The sequence below is a fragment of the Lissotriton helveticus genome, chromosome 5_1 (genome assembly GCF_964261635.1).
Source record: "Lissotriton helveticus chromosome 5_1, aLisHel1.1, whole genome shotgun sequence".
NCBI lineage: Eukaryota > Metazoa > Chordata > Amphibia > Caudata > Salamandridae > Lissotriton > Lissotriton helveticus.
In genome coordinates this window covers 957306253-957322076 of record NC_136065.1, presented here as the reverse complement: position 1 = coordinate 957322076, position 15824 = coordinate 957306253, and positions in this window count along the sequence as shown.

Genomic DNA, 15824 nt, shown 5'->3' with positions numbered 1-15824 from the left:
GGCCTTCGAGTGGTCATTCAGCCATGTTTCGGTGAGGAAGGCAATGTCTATAGTTTCACTAAGGATGGTTTCTGATATTTCGGTCGCATGGCGGACAGCCGAGCGGCAGTTAACCAGCATGCAGGAGAGGGACTTAGTCAATCAATCAATCAGGAGTTTGTTAAGAGCAACTACTCACCCGTAAGGGTCTTAAGGTCGCTGGGGGGCGGGGATGCATGCTCCAGTCCATCAAGGAGGGGTGTCTGTGGAAAAGCCATGTTTTGAGGTTTCTTGCGAAGATGGGGAGCAATGTTGTCTGTCTGAGGTGGAGCGGAAGGGCGATCCAGGCTCTGGCTGTGAGGAACGAGAAGGAGCGGCCTCCTGATCTGGTCTTTCTGGTGCGGGGTACCATGGCGTAGGAGAGCTGGGATGATTGTAGGGTCCTTTGGGGTGCGTGGAATTTGAGTCGGCTATTCAGGTATCCTGGTTCGGTGTCGTGGAGGGCCTTGTGTGCGTGGGTAAGCATCTTGAAGGTGACTCTAGCCTCGATTGGGAGCCAGTGGAGTGTGCGCAGGTGCTGGGAGATGTGGCAGTGTCTTGGCAGGTTGAGGACCAGTCTTTCTGCGGCGGTCTAGATGTTCTGTAGCTTGCTGGTGAGGTTTTTGTTTATTCCGGCATAGAGTGCATTGCCATGGTTAAGTCTGCTGGTGATGAGGGCGTGTGTGACGGTCTTTCTGTGTTCGAGGGGGATCCATTTGAAGCTCATGCGTAGTAGACGGAGGGTGTGGAAGCAGGAGGACAAGACAGAGTTAATCTGGTGGTCCATTTTGAGCTCAGAGTCCAGGATATTTCCCCAGTGCGTGCAAGGTCTGTGGGGGTGGGCGGGATTCTGAGGGCGGGGGACACCAGGTCTTGATCCAGGCATCAGGGTTTGGGCTCATGATGAGATGATGAGTACTTCTGTTTTGTTGGTGTTTAGTTGTAGGCAGCTCTTCTTCATCCATTTGGCGACTGGATAGGGAGAGGATGAGTTGGGTGTCGTCTGCGTATGAGACAATGTTGAGTCTGTAGGTTCTGACGATGGGGGTGAGTGGAGCCATGTAGACATTGAAGAGCATTGGGCTGAGGGAGGAACCCTGGAGGACTCCGCAGGTGGTTTGTGTAGGGCCGAGAGGAAAATGGGGAGTCTGACCCTCTGCATTCTGCCAGAGAGGAAGGAGTGAAACCAGTCGAGGGCCTTGTCTTGTATACCTGCGTTGTGGAGTCTTCGTATTAGGGTGCGGTGAGAGACTGTGTATAATGCCGCTGAGAAGTCGAGGAGGATGAGGGCTACTGTTTCTCCTCTGTTCAGTAGGGTGCGGATGTTGTCTGTTGCGGCGAGGAGGGCGGTTTCCTTGCTGGGGCTATTGTGTTGGCGCTGTCGGAGATCCATCTGTGCAGGGTTCGTGTTGCAGTGTTGGGGTCGTCATTTTCTGCGATGGCTGGGGTTGAGTTACTGAGTGAGGAGGTGAGCTGGTCGTCTGTGATTCTGGTCCAGTTTCTTAGTGGGAGCCGGTGCTATCGTCTGTGGATGGTGGGTGTTCTGAAGGTGAAGTGGACGCATTGATGGTCTGTCCACGGGAGATCAGTGGTGTGGCTGAAGGTGATGGAGTTTCCTGTTGTGAAGAGGGGGTCGAGGGTGTGTCCTGCTGAGTGCGTGGGTTCAGTCACGATCTGGTGGAGTCCAATGTTGTAGAGGTTGTCCAGGAAGGATGTTTTGTTGGGGTCCAGTTGGTTGTCAAGGTGGAAGTTGAGGTCTCCTAGCAGGTTGTAGTTAGTGGATGCGATGGCATGCGGGGAGATGATGTCTGTGATGGAGTTGGTGAAAGGTCCATGGGGTCCAGGGGGTCAGTAGACAAGGGTTCCTCTGAGGGTGGTGGTGGGGCTGGCTGGTATCTTGAAGTGAAGGTGTTCCATCAGGTCTGTGGGCTCGTCGGAGAGTGTGCTCAGGCAGAGGGTGGATTTGTGGACAATGGTGATTCCTCCTCCTGGGCGGGTGGGGCAGTCCTTCCTGGAGATCTTGTATCCTTGGGGAATGGTGATGTCCTGTCCCGAGGTAGTGTTGGTCCAGGTTTCGGTGAAGAACTCTACGTCCGGGGTGGTGCTGTCGAGGATGTCCCAGATTTCGGTGCGCATTTGTGGAGGGATTGGACGTTGAGGAGGATGCATTGCAGGGTCTTCGGTTTGGGTGTGTTCTTGTGGGAGGGTTGCGCTGCGTCTGTGTTCCTGGTGGTGCTGTAGGTGTGCCAGCAGTGGAGGCAGCTGAAGGGTCCGTGGGTGTTGCGGTCTGGGTTGAGTGTGTGGCAGTGCTGCTGGGTCATAGTGTTGGCGGTGCGGAGGTCCAGGGTTCCTGGTGCTGGCTTCAGTCAGGTTGTGGACGGGCGCAGACTGGTTTGCCTATGGCGCGGCCACCCAGCGGCTGCCATTAAGTAGGGGTCGGGGAGGGCTGGACAGCTGGGAGGCGGGAGCGGGGAAGGGAGCTGGAATGTCCGGTCCTGCTGGGGGGAGGGGCCGTAGGGACAGCAGAGGCGGGGAAAATGGGCAGAAAGGGGCAGAAAAAGAAAGAGGAAAGAGTGGACTAAGGTAGAAAAAGTGCCAGAAAAGTGGAGGAAAGACACAGAAGGGGGAGATGAAATGAGGGGAAAATGAGTGAAAAATGGAGAGAAAAAGCAGAGCAAGAGAAAGGAGACAGAGGTCCACTGGACTACCAGGGATGAGGCGCAGGTAAAACCTGCAGATGTAGGAGGGCTCGAACACCAACACTTGTGAGTGCAGGAGCCCGGGGAAGTCCTCACTTAATGGTGGAGCTGCGAGGGATGGAGAGCAGATTCACTGACAGTGAGTCAGTGGTGTTGCTTGCCTGTCCCCGCAGCGGCTGCCATTAGTAGGCGTCGAGGAGGGCTGGACAGCTGGGAGGCAGGAGCTGGGTGGGGAACTGGAGTGGGCCGGTCGTGTAGAGGGGAGGGGCCACGGAGGCAGCAGCGGCGGGGAAAAAACGGGTGGAAAAGGGCAGAAAAAGAAAGAGGAAAGAGTGGAATAGGGCAGAAAAAGTGCCATAAAAGTGGAGGAAAGACGCAGGAGAGTGAAAGGGGGAGATAAAATGAGGGGATAAGAAGTGAAAAACGGAGAGAAAAGCAGAGTGAGAGAAAGGAGACAGGGGTCCACTGGACCACCAGGGATGAGATGCAGGTGGAGTAAGCATGAGCGCAAAATCCGCTCCGATCGCGGATTTTGCGGATTTTCGGTAAATCCGCGGTCCGCGAACTCTCGCGAATTCACCGAAAATCCGCAATCCGCGATCGGAGCGGATTTTGCGGTCAAAAGTTCAAGCCTAATGCCTAATTTACGATGGCGCCGGCAAGCTGCCAGCGCCATCCTCAAATGGTTACTTAATTAGCTTCAACAGGAAGCTCTAACAGATAAGATAAAGCAGGGGCTCGAGCGCCTGCTTTATTTTATCAGTTGGAGCTTCCTGTTGAAGCTAATTAAGTAACTTTTGCAGGATGGCGCTGGCAGCTTGCCGGCGCCATCGTAAATTATTCATGATGGTGACAAACGGTTCTGTCTCTTAATCTGCTGCTCTGATCGGTCTCTGACCTTTTATACACACAAGAGGCATGTGCGCTCGCATGGAAGCCCCGTCCGTTTGGCCCCGCCCACACACTCGAGGAACACTTGCAGATATCAATAAAGCATGTGCCCTAGTTGAAGCTTAAATTCAGTGACTCATTCATCAGCCCAAAAACAATCGTGAGCATTGTGGGTGCTGGGCAGGTGTGCCTTCTTTCCAAATATACCATCGAAAATCCTCTGTGATGCTGGCCAGAGGCATTTGCATCTTTGACTTTCACGAGCGCAATCCCCGTGCTGTTCCTGTGACCAGGAGCTTCTGTCTCTTAATCTGCTGCTCCGATCGGTCTCTGACCTTTTATACACACAAGAGGCATGTGCGCTCGCATGGAAGCCCGTCCGTTTGGCCCCGCCCACACACTCGAGGAAGCCCCGCCCCCAAATCCGCCGATCCGCATAATCCGCGGATTTTGCGGATCCACGATCCGTGAATCCGCAAATTCGTGAATCGTGGATCCGCAAAATCCGCCCATGCCTAAGGTGGAGGAGGGCCTCGAACTCCAACACTAGTGAGTGCAGGGGCTCGGGGGAAGGCCTCACTTAATGGTGGAGCTACGAGGGAAGGAGAGCAGTTTCACTGAAAGTGAGTCAGTTGTTTTGCTCGCCTATCCCCACAGCGGTAGAGTTAGAGTTAGGGCTAACTTTGGTGGGAGAGCAAGAGTGTATTGTGGTAAGTTGAGTTGGTGGTCTAGGAGGGGAAACAACCTTTACAACGCAACTTTTACAACGCACTACCATTCCAACGAAACTTTTACAACGCAAAAACGTTTACAACGCATGTATTTACAACACATGTTTTTACAACGTAGGTACCTTTACAACACATACCATTACAACGTAAGTATTGGTAAGTATATAATTATATTTAAAATGTTATATGTTTAGGTTTTTTGGTAAAGGGGTATTTTTAGGGTTCAGGGTCAGTTTTGGGTTTTTGGGTAAAGGGGTATTTTTAGGGTTCAGGGTCAGTTTTGGGTTTTTGGGTAAAGGGGTATTTTAGGGTTCAGGGTCAGTTTTGGGTTTTTGGGTAAAGGGGTATTTTTAGGGTTCAGGGTCAGTTTGGGGTTTTTGGGTAAAGGGGTATTTTTAGGGTTCAGGGTCAGTTTTGAGTTTTTGGGTAAAGGGGTATTTTTAGGGTTCAGGGTCAGTTTTGGGTTTTTGGGTAAAAGGGTATTTTTAGGGTTCAGGGTCAGTTTTGGGTTTTTGGGTAAAGGGGTATTTTTAGGGTTCAGGGTCAGTTTTGGTTTTTTGGGTAAAGGGGTATTTTTAGGGTTCAGGGTCAGTTTTGGGTTTTTGGGTAAAGGGGTATTTTTAGGGTTCAGGGTCAGTTTTGAGTTTTTGGGTAAAGGGGTATTTTTAGGGTTCAGGGTCAGTTTTGGGTTTTTGGGTAAAAGGGTATTTTTAGGGTTTAGGGTCAGTTTTGGGTTTTTGGGTAAAGGGGTATTTTTAGGGTTCAGGGTCAGTTTTGGGTTTTTGGGGTACAGGGGTACAGGGTAAAAATAAAGTAAAATTAAATTTAAATTATATTAATTAAATGAAATGAAATGAAATTAAATTATATTAAATTAAATTATAATAATGTCAATTAATTTACATTAAAAAAATTAATACATACTTACCAATACTTACGTTGTAATGGTATGCGCTGTAAAGGTACCTGCGTTGTAAAAACATGCGTTGTAAATACATGCGTTGTAATAGTTTTTGCGTTGTAAAAATTTCGTTGTAAAGGTATGCGTTGTAAAAGTATGCGTTGTAACGTCATACATCCGTCTAGGAGAGATGGGGGCGGTGGGGATTCTGCTGGCTCCCAAAATCACTGGGATGCTGGAATAAGTGTGGGGCTGATCAGGGATCAATGGTTTAGGAAGGTAGGAGTTGCATAGGTCGGTAAGGTCCGAGGAGGAGAGGTAGTTTATAGCACAGAGAGGCTGTGGTGATTTACTGCAAAGAGGTATGGTTTAACAACGGTTATGTTGGGCGATGCATGGGAAGCTAGCACAGGCAGTATGCATATGATTGTGGAAAGGCATGGTGCTAAGGGCGTTGAAATCCTCTCTGAGTCGCGTTAGTTCAGTCTTCACGGAAGAGAGATTACGTTCAATGTTAGATAGTATCAGAGCAATATGATTAAGGTGGAGTTCGGTTGAAAAGGAGGTGACCAAGGAGGGGGGAAGAGAGGATTCCAATTTATTGGGGAGGAAGTTCTGATGTGTAGTGGCGGGGAGATGCCGGGAGTGGTAGTCAAAGGGGAGTTCAGGTTGTTGGATGTGGTGATGGAGTAAGGGATGTAGGGGGAAGAGATATCAGTTTGGGGGAGAGAGAGATTTAGGAAGGGCAATATTGGCACAGGGAGGGGAAGAGACGGACGTTTTAGGTGAGGGAGCCGGGAAGTAATTAAATCAGGTTGAGGGGAGAGAGAGTGGTTTAGAGGTGGAGATATAGGCCCAGGGGCTGGTAAGGTCAGAAGATCAGGGTGAGGGGGTCTGGAAGTAGGGGAAAGGAGTGAGGAGTAGAGAGGTGTTAGTGGTAGTCGGTCGCTAGATAGACAGTGAGTTTGGATAATGGTGTGTGAAGTTGGGATGTCTGTGTACATGGGGGACAGCACTGGTTGTAGGGGATATACCATAAGGGTGTTAGACAATTGTAAAGAGGAAAGGTTGGGGATGGGTTTGGATATATGGTCTGCCAGGGTACTGAAATGGTGGTCAAAGATGTTAAGGTGAAATTTGGATGCTTGAAAGAGTATTTGAATATGGAGATGTCAATTTCACCTGGAAAAGCTGGAGACGGGGAGGTGGATAATTTGAATCCGATGGTATTTTGCTTGACTTAGTGACTGTAAGATGGAGGAGGAAAATGCTTTTCCATTTAGAGGGGCGTTTGGAATAGAAAATAAGGTTTGTTTTTATAGGAGAGGTAAGGCTATGGTCATCAGCTAATAGAGTTTCAGGGTGACGAATCAGTAATTTATGTTTAAAGTTTTTCTTGGTGTTCTTGGAAGATTGGAAATGCATGAGATATTCCAAGAGTTGGAGCCATGTCTGGGGAGAGCAAGGTCTGGAGTTGTGAGGACGGGATTGGGGGAGGACATGTTAGGTCATTAGAGGAAGGGCTAGGGAGGATGAGAAAAGAAAGTGGGGGAGAGAAAATATGAAAATGAGAGTGGGGGAGGGGAAATAAAGAAATAAGAGAGAAGAGAAAAAAGGCGAGTGAGGAGATCAACTGGAGAACAACAAAAGAGCTAGCAAAGGGAGAACATAACACAATAGCAAAACAAGTGTAACTTAAGAGTGCTTCCGTGATGGTACCAGAGGCGTGGACAAGAGTTAATAGCAGGACCGCATCACGTTCAGCCGGTGGCCACTGTAGATGGAGGAGAAACAAGTCGGGGAGGGGAGGCATGATGAAGTGCCTGGGATTACAGCCGTTACTTCAGAGGCATTGATTGAAGGCTACGGGTGTCACAGTCGCACGGTGCGGAACCAGGATTTAGAAATTGTCTGGCATGTTCCGGATATGGGGATGATGGGGGGACATCATTCAGGCAGCATCACTGGAAGGTCAAATGAAGGCTTATAGGTAGAGTTCTTGACCATTGAGGGCTCGGCCAGGGGGTCATTGGCCACAAGCAAATATAGTGGGGGCGACGTTGGTTAGGCTGCTTGGTTGAATTGTCATCATGGGAGAGGTTAAAAATTGTCGCTCACGGGGGCCAGCAAGAACAGGATCGTGCGGCAGCAGGGCGTTGATCCGGATCAAGAAACTCCAGTGGCAATTCGTGGCCAGTGAGGTCGAGGGTTGCGCTGTGGCAGGGTAACATATAGGCTCTGGATCACCTGAGGCTGTTTGGGAAAGGCCACCAGCACAGTGTTAAATTGTGGAATCACTGGGAAACAGGCGTAAGGGCAAGAAACCACTTGCCGTGGTCGATGAGGTTGAGGGCTGCGTGGCGGCAGGGCATAGAACTGGCCCTCAGTTTTCTGCAGCCACACAAGATGAAAATCACAAATAACTGAATGTGGAATGGAGGGCCACTGAAAGGTGTCAGATATGGTCAGGAATCGTGCATAACTGTGTTCTTACCTGAGAATCCAGATTCTTACCATCAATTGTGGAGCTCTGGGCGCCTACGAAGTTCAAGACAATCTTAAGAAAAGTGGCCCCTTATGGGGACTAATTCAACACCTACAAAGTGTGGAGCATCGAGGGAGGACCAGGCTAGTTTGACAGAGAGGGCGAAGGGCGGGAGAGAACAATCACTCACCCTGGCCTCACTGGAGACACACAGACATTCTCCATCTAGGGGAGCGAAAAACTAGCAGATCGTCGCCATGTATAAGAGCAGTCTACTGGTGGAGTTGAAGTTCCGAACAGATGAGGAGACCAGCGTACCATCGGTGTTTGGGGCAGTTCAGTGGCAGAAGTTCAAAACAGGTGGGTTGTATTTATGTGGTATTGAGTAGAGTGTAATTATGTGAGGTTGAATCATGTTGCATGTAGTGGTATGGTGTTGAGTTATTTATTTCATGGTTCAACCTCACTTTAGGTTATGTATTGTCACGCTACGTTATTGAAGGCACCCTGTTGTATATTAACTGGTCAAAGTCTCTAAGTTGAGGCCACCACTGGAATGAACACCTGGGAAGAAAACACTGGAAGCTCTGCAGATTAACGTAGCTGTCTGTTCGAAACACTGCTTATCCTGTAACCTACCACTGAACTTGGCAACGCTGTACACACAACTTACAAGATACTTGAACATATGTGCTTGCTTTTCCTCCAGTATTTTGAAATGTTTTTCTCTTTTACTTTTTCAAACAATTAACAGACAAGCATTGGCAATGCCAATAGCTTTACACTTGCAAGACAAAACCTATTATCAAATAGAAATCCTCCATGGACTGCAAGAACTACTACTTTGTTGGAAAGTTGTAATAAGAGGTTGGCATACTGCACTGGGCCAACTCTTTGGTGCGCGCATTGCATAAAATCCAGAGGCCTCAGGATTGAGGCATACCAATCATACTGGTAGCACTGTCTTTAACATATGACACTTCACAGATTGTACATAACTCATATCACCATGCCACCTTGGCAAATAATTTAGCAAAATACGAGGCTCAACAGTGACAGATGAAACCACTGCAGCATGGTTTGTGGCAACAGTGTTCATTAGTGAGTAGAATATGTTTAAAAAAGCCCAGAGGAAAGCTATCCCCTCTCAGTGGGTACTACACAGGTGGAATTTGAAGTTAAATGTGCTTGGGTTTGAGACAAATCAGGTCTGGATTGATGAACTGAAAGATACCTGTGATATCACTGCTCTAACAAAGCTGCGCATTCAAAGAGTCCTTTGGAGGGGGAGGAAATATTGAACAGTCACCTATATTGCTTGGAGGCCAGAAGCATCAAGTAGGAGTTGCAAGACAGGTAAGTTACCAGGCTGAGTGGAGCACAGCAAGTCATGCTCACTACTTTAAAGAATACCTAAGGAATGCACAGCCAGTAAAACATTCCTCACTCTAGGTAGATGTCTGGGAACATTTCAGGGAGGATGAGTGTCAGGCAATGGGAAGGTGGAGGAAAGAGGCCATCAAACTAAGACAACTTAGCACATATTATTAACATAGGTGGGTTGATGATAAATAATGGTTCCCATGGAGAGAAGAGTCTACAGTAAATAGCTATGGAGTGACTTGGTTGGCATGGGTAAAGGGAGTGAGGCCATATGTACAGGAGTAGGGCTTTCAATGGGCAGGTACTGTCCTGCACTGGGTACGTGCGCTTCTTTGTTTTGAAAAGGAGAGTAACCTGCACTTCTGAGCATGTTTGGAATGCATTAAATGAGTGAGTACCGGTACTTCTCAGGAGAAAACAGGTCATCTAAATTTGCGACCCCCATTGGGAATGGCTGGCACTCCCAGGGATGATGGCCTGCTGGGGTCAGCAGACCTCCATGCCTGGGACTGCTTTTAAATAAAGCAGTTTCTTTTTTAAATGCAGCCCGGTTTCCTTAAAAGAAAATGGGATGCATTTCAAAAATAAAAATGAAACTTTTCAGTTTCATTTTTTAAGGGCAGGGAGTGGTCACTGGGACCACTGCCTGCCCTTAGAAAATATTTGTGCATGCATTCACAAAGGGGAACCGTTCTTTACCACCCTTCTGAGAAAGGTGGTAAACTGCGAGTGTTTTGCGACCGCAATTGTGGTCACAAAATATGCTTGCATACCTTAAGGAGTCGCTATTAGGAAGGGACGCCCTTGGAACGTCCCTTCCTAATAGCGAGCAGCTAATCCTATTTTGCGACTCGCAAATTGATTTGCGACTCGCAAAATAGGATTAGTACATGGGCCACAGGTTTTTGCAGGCGTAAATGGGTACAAAACCCATTTGCGCGTGAAAAAAACCTTTGTACATCTGCCCTAAATTATTTTAAGCATAATCAACATTTAAAACCTTACAAAAATATTTTCAGTAAAATTGAATATACTTGACTCCCAGTTAGACTTGTGTCACAAGCCATGGAAAATATTCCAACTTCAACAGTTATTGACCATGTGCAAACCCTAGAACATTTAATATAAAAATATGAATAGAAAAACACCTTCTGTCAGCCGGCTGCAAGCGTTGTTGACTGTAGAGCATGGGCCAAGCAGGAAACAAATAAAACAAGTGGATTGCGAACTTCTGACGTCTCCTAGGGTGCACAACTCCATGTGTGGATAGCTCAGTTTGTGGACAACTCCATATGTTTAGAGCCAATGACCTATCAGAAGGTCAGGATATGCTGCATGACTTGGAATGAGCCCGATATCTGCACCACTGAACCAACATGCAATATTTATATGAACCAATGAATGATCGGAACACAACGCAGATTAGTGACATTGCCATAAAGAAGACACATACTGTTTCTTGTCATTTTGCACCTATAAGATACCTTATTGTGCTGAGTACCTGCTGTCTGTCACAAGCCCATAGAATTAAACAATGTTTATAGAAGTAGAGACATACTGTTCCAAGTGTGTAAACCATTATGGAGAGATAGTGCAATTACTTACAGCATTTCACCGAAGCTTGATGCATGTGTCTGAAGTAGAACTGGGGGTCTACTTTCCGGCAACATGTTAAAAGGGGAAAACACAAGTCACCATTACTAGCCTAATTGAAGAACCCCAAGTGGGCTGAAAAACTAGATTGTATTCAGTTATAAAAAGACTCGCACGGCGGCAATTTTAGAAGAAGTGTGGTGACACTGGTATAATCGGCAAATACATTAAAAGTCCAAAATGTATTTAAAAATATTTAATTAAAAAAAGTAGCACTGTTATTTGTGATAAGCCTGCAGAGAGAGTTGCTGCTAATGCGAGCAGTCTGCAGGGCGAGAGAACATGACTCAGCAGCCAGAGCTGCAGATTTCAGAGCTGGGGATCCGTGTTTGAGCCTCTGCGTCAGTTCGATATTCTTTTATTGATTGTAGGCAAATCTTTGCCCGAAAATGCACCCAAAAAAATGCATCAATCGATATTGGAGGGGTGGTGGGGGTCCACATAAGCACTATTGTGGGAGGGGTGGGGTGGGGGAGGAGAGTACAGAAATAATTAAGTGGACAGGCAAGTGAGCCGAGTCAGGCAGGAAAAAAGCCCAATCCCACCTTAAAAGGAAGCCCAAACCAAACTATCCTACCCAAAAAAAGCCCAACTGCTGGTGAACATCTAAAAGTGCAAAAAGTTTAAATAAACCTAAATAAAATACAAGCAACAGAAGGGGAGGCATGGCAGGGGAGGCAGCAGTAACCTAACTGTGGCAGTAGGAGGGGATGGGAGTAGCAATGCTATATTTAAATGTAAGCAGGTAGGGATGGAAGTTGAACACAGACAAATGGTAATAGAGCAGGAATCCAAGCAAAAACATAGTCCCCCAGAGAACAGATAAAGAACCATTGTGGAATGAGACAGTACTAAGTCCCTGCTCTGTGGGAGTAACAGAAGAGAGAAAGGAGGGACAAAGAGGCAGGACTGACCACTAGCAATCAGGGATTTATGAAGGGCACTGGCATTATTATTATTATTATTATTATTAATCGGGTTTTATAAAGCGCAAACAACCCGGAGGCCTCGTAGCGCTATGTACCGTCAGACTATTGAAAAGGGAGGGAAGATTAAATGAACAGATAAGTTTTCAGATCCTTCCGAAATTTTAAAAGACTGGGTTCACTGCGAAGGAGAGTGGGTAAAGAGTTCCATTCCTTTGCGGCATTCCAGGAAAAGGAACGTCCACCCCATCTAGTGCGTCTGATCTTATTGACAGTAGCTAGGAAAGCAGTGCTAGATCGCAGTGATCTGTGAGGAAGGTAGGGTTTTGCTAGGGAGCAGATCATAGTGGGGGCAGTCTTCCACATGGCTTTGTGCATGATACACAGGGATTTAAACAACACTCTGGCCTTAATAGGAAGCCAGTGCAGTTTCCTCAGGGCCATGGTACCTGATTGCCGTTTGTTGAGGCCTAGTAAGAGGCGGGCTGCGGCATTTTGTGTCACCTGCAACTTCCTTATTGTGGAGGTGGGGGCCCCTAAGTATAGGGAGTTCCCGTAGTCCAAACGGGACAAAATAATGGCTTGCACCATTATTCTGCGGGCTTCGAAAGGGAGAAGTGGTAACACCTTTCTCAGCATACGCATGAGCCCAAAGCATGTGGCGGACAGAGTAGTAGCTTGCTGCAAAAAGCTGAGGTTAGTGTCCAGCCAAATGCCTAGACTCTTTATATGGGACTTTGGTTGGGGCGGGGGGCCCATACACGAGGGCCAGTCCAGTAGAGGGCTGGGAATGGCTGAGTTGCCTAGCATCAAAAGCTCAGTTTTCTCGCCATTTAATTTTAAATGCGAGGTAGCCATCCACTGAGCGACCGCTACCAAACAGTTGCTTAAATTAGAAGAGGAAGAGTCCGCCTGATTCATAGATACGACTAATTGCGTATCATCGGCGTAAGTCACTATGTCAAGGCCGAACGAGTGCACTATATCAGCTAGAGGCTGCATATAAATATTAAAAAGTGTCGGGCTCAAAGCAGAGCCCTGGGGCACACCTTGATCCAAGGGCCAGCATTTTGAATGGGTAGTGCCCTCGACAACCTTAAAGGAGCGATTCTCCAGAAAAGACTGGAGCCAGTGCATGGCCTTCCCAGAAATTCCCATTTTATAGAGGCGGTGAAGGAGAATGCTGGTGTTAACAGTGTCGAAGGCGGCACTAAGATCGAGCAGCATAATTGCTGTAGTGCCGCCTTGATCCATTTGTTTCCTGGCCAATTCAGTTACCGCCAAAAGAGCCGCCTCAGTTCCCAATTTGGGACGGAAGCCGGCTTGGGAATCATGGAGAAGATGATGATTTTCTAAAAATTGAGTAATGGACGTGTTAATATGTTTTTCTAAAAGTTTACTGACCCACGGAAGGAGAGAAATAGGTCGGTAGTTGGCCATATTCTCCGCGTCCAGGGTAGGCTTTTTCAATAGGGCCTTAACTTGGGCACATTTCCACGCAGTGGGCACTGAGCCTGTAGTAATAGATGCATAGACAAAGGAAAAGCAATGTCAAGAAAGGGGATGGACTTGATGCCCACAGACTGATTACAGCAGGTCACGAAGAGACAGCTGTTCGGTCTAGCTTGACCTAAATGATGTCAGATAATAGAGTTTGTAATGACAGGAGCTACATGTTAAGACCAGGCAAACAAAACCATCAGGAGAGGCAAAACTATGCTGCATCCGAATCTGGAATGTTGTATTTTTTAAACCACACCTTCCCTTTGTGGAAGTTCCAAATGTATAGGTGTCAAATTGAAGTACTTAAACCTGGATGACCAGCTCCCCTAAACAAAACACACACTCGCAGATTGGTTTAAATCACCATATCATTGTAGGTGCTATGGTTAAGGACTAACTTTCTACATCTTACACTGCAATAAATAAAAGCATCACTTTGTCATATGAGGCAAAGTTTACTCATAGTATGGTGGGCTACCATATCTGCAAATCCCGGTTCTGCCAGAAATCACTGTCAGGAATAAAAACAACCCTGGCAAATTTTGTCAGACCAGCCCCCACACTGCATGTAGTGAGTAAGAACATCGAGCAAACCTGACCACTGCAAGTGGTGTTGGTGTGAGGGTAATGCTGACCCACAGCATATTTTCCATTATTGATTGTTCTCCAATCACTGATGGCTGGATATTGGGCACAGGGTTGCACAGCTCAAAGCATGAATAGCTAGATGGTGAGGAGTGGGTGGAGGAAATAATTCAAGAATGGATGGCAATGAATATGTTTTTGCCATGAGGAGCAAATGGACTCAATGACTGACAAATGGTGGGTGCACTGGTTTTCATTTTAGCTTCTGCATTGAAATATCACCCCCCAAAAGACTATTACCACCAATCCTTGTGAATCATAAAAGTATTTAAGACAGCACCCCAGTTTAGTGCCTCATATAAGTAAATGCAGTCATTAAGCTTTGATCCAAGATGGTAGAGAGAATGAGATAACCATGAGGTGATTGAATTGTACAAAAACCTTGCATTCATCTCGACTTGTATTTGACCACATTGTGTGATTCCAGGCAATTACTTTTTTCCAAGTGCCTCCTTTTCTTTCATCATCACATGAGCACACCTTGATATATAACAGCTTGGGGTGTACGCTGTACATACGTAAATACAGAAATACATATAATGCTACTTCATCTATAGTTATACCATAGTACAAGTAAAAAGGGCAAAAGAAAGCTTTCCTCTTGGTTCACTAATAGCAACATCTTCAGGGTGGTGATGGGACATGCATTTTCATAAGTTCATGATTATAATCTTGTCACTTCTAACAGCTGCCACTCAATGCAATGGTTAATTTTATAAATGCATTGCAAAGATCACATTATAAAGTAAAACACAGTTTTGAACTTAAAGACACTTTTTCATATATGCACTGAGCCAAGCAACAGCAGATCACTAAATCTCCAGCAACACAATCAGTCATCATCAACAGTGAAACTGGACCCCACACTGCCAGCACCCGGTAGGTAAACACCTGGTGGCTGGTAATGCCAGTATGGGCCTGTTACTCCCGCCCCCCACCACACGCTCTCAGCACTTGCAGCAGGTTCCACCTCCGTTTTTAGTGAAATAGTCAGAGACCGCAGATCTGCCATGCCACGGCAACATGGAAAATCTGCTGGCATGTTTGTTTTTTCTGGAGATTGACATCCAAGGCGAGAGTTTTTCTTAAGAAAAATAAATAATTTCCTATAAGCACCGTGAGGTTTCTCCAACTGTGCGTGAGACACTCGTGCACTTTTCCTCCCCAGTACCTTCATTGTGCATAATGCAGATTTAGTCAGTTAAAAAACAGAGGAGCATGGCGTCAGAGGGTATGGCCTAATTAAGGGCGATCCACAGTGGCATTTCCACTTACAAATGGGTGGAATCTCTGGGGGTAATGAGGACAAAGCAGTCAAGACTTACTCTGACATAGCTGTGTTGGATAGAAACATAGGTGCAGTACCACACAAAGAAATCATTAAAACAAGCATTGGTATAACCAATATGTCTTACCTTTGGGACCTTATAAGTGTTTAGCCATGCAACACATTATCTTGGGTGCTGTGCCGCAAGTGATTGAAGAGCTACACAAATCTCATGTGGCAAAGGAGAATAGAAATAACACACCATTGAACAATGTTTTATTTTCAGATACTAGAGAGTGGTTAAAAGAGAAACATGTAGTAAGGCATGTAACAATCGTTCTGCTTGACACAGCCTTTCATTCATCCAAGGCAGAATAAGGGAGTACTGGGCACCAATCATTCAAGTGTCAGGACTGTGCGTACATTTCTTTTTCTTCCTTTTACAATTCTTATATGTCATTACTTAAGCAACGCTTCCTTCCAGTAAAGTCAACAGACCTGGGCGTAAGTTTCTATACGCTGTGCTGTCCTCACAAGCTGCAGGACCAGAGCTTGTTACTAGAGCATCCTGTGTCCTTAGGGTGACCAACTGGCATTGGTGCAAATTCAGGACAGTGAGTGTAAAAATTCAGGACAAAGGGGCAAAATTCAGGACACAAATTCAGGACAGGAGGTCAAAATTCAGGACAAAACTTCAGGACAATAGGTAAGTTTTACAGATA